This window comes from Arachis ipaensis, chromosome B10, assembly GCF_059453495.1.
Source record: "Arachis ipaensis isolate K30076 ecotype BB chromosome B10, ASM5945349v1, whole genome shotgun sequence".
Taxonomy (NCBI): Eukaryota; Viridiplantae; Streptophyta; class Magnoliopsida; order Fabales; family Fabaceae; genus Arachis; species Arachis ipaensis.
Window position 1 is genome coordinate 65,328,712 of NC_142435.1, and position 5,266 is coordinate 65,333,977.

Here is a 5,266-nt window from a genome sequence, read left to right on the forward strand (position 1 = left end):
TTCAACTAACTAACTAACTTTTTGTTTGTTTCTTATCTTTTTCAAAACCACCTAACTAACTCTCTCTCTCTAATTTTCGAAAATATCTCCCTCTTTTTCAAAAATTCTTTTTAATTAATTAATTATTTTAACTTTTGATTTTAAACTTTTCAAAAAAAAATTACTAACCTTTTTCAAAAATTATTTTCGAAAATCCTCTCCCTCTCTCATCTTATTCTATTTATTTATTCATCTACTAACATCTCTTCCTCACATCACTCACCAAATTCGAACCCCCTCTTCTATCTGTGTTCGAATTTTTTTCTTCTTTTCTTCTTCTACTAACAATAAGGAACTTCTTTACTGTGACATAGAGGATTCCTCTTCTTTTCTTTTTCTCTTCTCTTTCTTATGAGCAGGGACAAAGAAAAAGGCATTCTTGTTGAAGCTGATCCAGAACCTGAAAGGACTCTGAAGAGAAAACTAAGAGAAGCTAAATTACAACAATCCAGAGACAACCTTATTGAAAATTTCGAACAAGTAAAGGAGATGGCAGCCGAACCCAACAACAATAATGCAAGGAGAATGCTTGGTGACTTTACTGCACCTAATTCCAATTTACATGGAAGAAGCATCTCCATTCCTACCATTGGAGCAAACAATTTTGAGCTGAAACCTCAACTAGTTTCTCTGAGCAGGAGAACTGCAAGTTTCATGGACTTCCATCTGAAGATCCTTTTCAGTTCTTAACTGAATTCTTGCAGATCTGTGATACTGTTAAGACTAATGGAGTAGATCCTGAAGTCTACAGGCTCATGCTTTTCCTTTTTGCTGTAAGAGACAGAGCTAGAATATGGTTAGACTCTCAACCTAAAGACAGCCTGAACTCTTGGGATAAGCTGGTCACGACTTTCTTAGCCAAGTTCTTTCCTCCTCAAAAGCTGAGCAAGCTTAGAGCTGATGTTCAAACCTTCAGACAGAAAGAAGGTGAATCCCTCTATGAAGCTTGGGAAAGATACAAGCAGCTGACCAAAAAGTGTCCTTCTGACATGCTTTCAGAATGGACCATCCTGTATATATTCTATGATGGTTTATCTGAGCTATCAAAGATGTCATTGGATACTTCTGCAGGTGGATCCATTCACCTAAAGAAAACGCCTGCAGAAGCTCAAGAACTCATTGACATGGTTGCTAATAACCAGTTTATGTACACTTCTGAGAGGAATTCTGTGAGTAATGGGACGCCTATGAAGAAGGGAGTTCTTGAAATTGATACTCTGAATGCCATATTGGCTCAGAACAAAATATTGACTCAGCAAGTCAATATGATTTCTCAGAGTCTGAATGGAATGCAAGCAGCATCCAACAGTACTCAAGAGGCATCTTCTGAGGAAGAAGCTTATGATCCTGAGAACCCTGTAATAGCAGAGTTAAAATACATGGGTGAACCATATGGAAACACCTATAATCCATCATGGAGAAATCACCCAAACCTCTCATGAAAGGATCAAAAGCCTCAACAAGGCTTTAATAATGGTGGAAGAAACAGGTTTAGCAATAGCAAGCCTTTTCCATCATCCACTCAGCAACAGACAGAGAATTCTGAGCAGAATCCATCTAGCTTAGCAAATTTAGTCTCTGATCTATCTAAGGCCACTGTGAGTTTCATGAATGAAACAAGGTCTTCCATTAGAAATTTGGAAGCACAAGTGGGCCAGCTGAGTAAAAAGATCACTGAAATTCCTCCTAGTACTCTCCCAAGCAATACAGAAGAGAATCCAAAAGGAGAGTGCAAGGCCATTGAATTAATTACCATGGCCGAACCCACAAGAGAGGAGAAGGACGTGAATCCCAAGGAGGAAGACCTCCTAGGACATCCAGTGACCAATAAGGAGCTTCCCGCTGAGGAACCAAAGGACTCTGAGGCTCAATTAGAGACCATAGAGATTCCATTGAACCTCCTTATGTCATTCATGAGCTCTAATGAGTACTCCTCTTCTGAAGAGAATGAGGATGTTACTGAAGAGCAAGTTGCCAAGTTCCTTGGTGCAATCATGAAGCTGAATGCCAAATTATTTGGCATTGAAACTTGGAAAGATGAACCTCCCTTGTTCACCAATGAACTAAGTGATCTGGATCAACTGATATTGCCTCAGAAGAGACAGGATCCTGGAAAGTTCATAATACCTTGTACTATAGGCACCATGATCTTTAAGGCTCTGTATGACCTTGGTTCAGGGATAAACCTCATGCCCCTCTCTGTAATAGAGAAACTGGGAATCTATGGGGTGCAAGCTGCTAAAATCTCATTAGAGATGGCAGACAATTCAAGAAAATAGGCTTATGGACAAGTAGAGGACGTGTTAGTAAAGGTTGAAGGCCTTTACATCCCTGCTGATTTCATAGTCCTGGATATTAGAAAGGAAGAGGATGAATCCATCATCCTAGGAAGACCTTTCCTAGCCACAGCAAGAGCTATGATTGATGTGGACAGAGGAGAATTGATCCTTCAATTAAATAAGGACAACCTTGTGTTTACAACTCAAGGATCTCTCTCTGCATCCATGGAGAGGAAGCAGAAAAAGCTTCTCTCAAAGCAGAGTCAACCAAAGCCCCCACAGTCAAACTCTAAGTTTGGTGTTGGGAGGCCACAACCAAACTCTAAGTTTGGTGTCAAACCCCCATATCCAAACTCTAAGTTTGGTGTTGGGAGGTCTCAACAAAGCTCTGCACATCTGTGAGGCTCCATGAGAGCCCACTGTCAAGCTATTGACATTAAAGAAGTGCTTGTTGGGAGGCAAACCAATGTTTATTTATCTAATTTTATTTTTGTTTTTCATGTTTTCTTAGGTTCATGATCATGTGGAGTCACAAAATAAACGAAAAATTTAGAAACAGAATCAAAAATAGCGGAAGAAAAATCACACCCTAGAGGAAGCACCTGCCTGGCGTTCAACGCCAGAACAGAGCATGGTTCTGGCGCTGAACGCCCAAAATGGGCAGTATCTGGGCGCTGAACGCCCAAAATGGGCATCATCTGGGCGCTGAACGCTAGAATTGCACCCTGGAGAGGAGCTGGTGCTGAACGCCCAGAACAAGCATGGTTCTGGCGTTCAACGCCAGAAATGGGCAACAAATGGGAGTTGAACGCCCAAAATGGGCACCAACCTGGCGCTGAACGTCCAGAGTTGTGTGCAAGGGCATTTTACATGCCTAATTTGGTGCAAGGTTGTAAATCCTTGAACACCTCAAGATTTGTGGACCCCACAGGATCATCTCAGGATCTGTGGACCCCACAGGATCCCCACCTACCTCCACTCAATCTCTTCTCTCTTCTCAATCATCCTCTATTCCCAATAAACACTCTTCCCCAAAACCCTTCACCTATCACCTCCATCTCTCTTCCCTATTAACCCTTCACCACCCAAACCCATCCATATGGCCGAACCTTAACCCCCCTCCCTTCCCTATATAAAGCCCTCCATTCTTCCTCATTTTCACACAACACAACCCCCTCTTCTCCATCTTTTCTTCTTCTTCTTCATCTAATTCTTTATTTTCTTGCTCGAGGGCGAGCAATATTCTAAGTTTGGTGTGGTAAAAGCATAAGCTTTTTGTTTTTCCATTACCATTGATGGCAACTAAGACCGGAGAATCCTCTAGAAAAGGGAAAGGAAAGACAAAAACTTCAACCTCCGAGTCATGGGAGATGGAAAGATTCATCTCCAAAGCTCATCAAGACCACTTCTATGATGTTGTGGCCAAGAACTTGGATTTTAGTCCGGAAAAAGTGAGGTTGGCGCTTAACTTGCCTATGATGCAAGGAGATGAACGCCCCTACACTAGAAGGGTCAACTTTAATCAAAGGTTGGACCAAGTCCTCATTGACATATGTGTGGAAGGAGCTCAATGGAAGATTGACTCCAAAGGCAAGCCGGTTCAACTAAGAAGATTGGACCTCAAGCCTGTGGCTAGAGGATGGTTGGAGTTCATCCAACGCTCCATCATCCCCACTAGCAACCGATCTGAAGTTACTGTGGATCGGGCCATCATGATCCATAGCATCATGATTGGAGAAGAAGTAGAGGTTCATGAAGTCATCTCCCTTGAACTCTACAAAATAGCCGAAAAGCCCTCTCCTGGGGCAAGGCTAGCTTTTCCTCATCTTATCTGCCATCTATGTTACTCAGCTGGAGCTTCCATAGAAGGAGACATTCACATTGAGGAAGAGAAGCCCATCACTAAGAAAAAGATGGAGCAAGCAAGAGAGCCCATTCATGGAGCTCAAGAGGCGCAGGAAGCTCATCACCATGAGATCCCGGAGATGCCTCAAATGCATTTTCCTCCACAGAATTTTTGGGAGCAAATCAACACCTCCCTAGGAGAATTAAGTTCCAACATGGGACAATTAAGGGTGAAACATCAAGAGCACTCCATCATCCTTCATGAAATTAGAGAAGATCAAAAAGCAATGAGGGAGGAGCAACAAAGACAAGGAAGAGACATAGAAGAGCTCAAGGACATCATTGGTTCCTCAAGAAGGAAACGCCACCATCACTAAGGTGGATTCATTCCTTGTTCTTATTTCTTCTGTTTTTCGTTTTCTCTATGTTAAGTGCTTATCTATGTTTGTGCCTTCATTACATGATCATTAGTAGTTAGTAACTTTGTCTTAAAGTTATGAATGTCTTATGAATCCATCACCTCTCTTAAATGAAAAATGTTTTAATTCAAAAGAACAAGAAGTACATGAGTTTCGAATTTATCCTTGAACTTAGTTTAATTATATTGATGTGGTGACAATGCTTCTTATTTTCTGAATGAATGCTTGAACAGTGCATATGTCTTTTGAAGTTGTTGTTTAAGAATGTTAAATATGTTGGCTCTTGAAAGAATGATGACTAGGAGACATGTTATTTGATAATCTGAAAAATCATAAAAATGATTCTTGAAGCAAGAAAAAGCAGCAAAGAACAAAGCTTGCAGAAAAAAAAAAGAAAAAAAAATGGCAAAAAAAATAGAAAGAAAAAGAAAAAGCAAGCAGAAAAAGCCAAAAGCTCTTAAAACCAAGAGGCAAGAGCAAAAAGCCAATAACCCTTAAAACCAAAAGGCAAGGGCAAATAAAAAGGATCCCAAGGCTTTGAGCATCAGTGGATAGGAGGGCCTAAAGGAATAAAATCCTGGTCTAAGCGGCTAAACCGAGCTGTCCCTAACCATGTGCTTGTGGCGTGTAGGTGTCAAGTGAAAACTTGAGACTGAGCGGTTAAAGTCAAGGTCCAAAGCAAAA

General features: G+C 41.0%; 1 non-coding gene across 1 annotated transcript; it reads right to left on the reverse strand.

The window, feature by feature from the left end:
* Positions 1 to 926: 926 nt before the first annotated feature.
* LOC148580332 (small nucleolar RNA R71) lies at positions 927 to 1,034 on the reverse strand. The gene has a single exon (XR_015896323.1). It is a non-coding gene; the product is annotated as a small nucleolar RNA R71 (small nucleolar RNA).
* Positions 1,035 to 5,266: the final 4,232 nt, after the last annotated feature.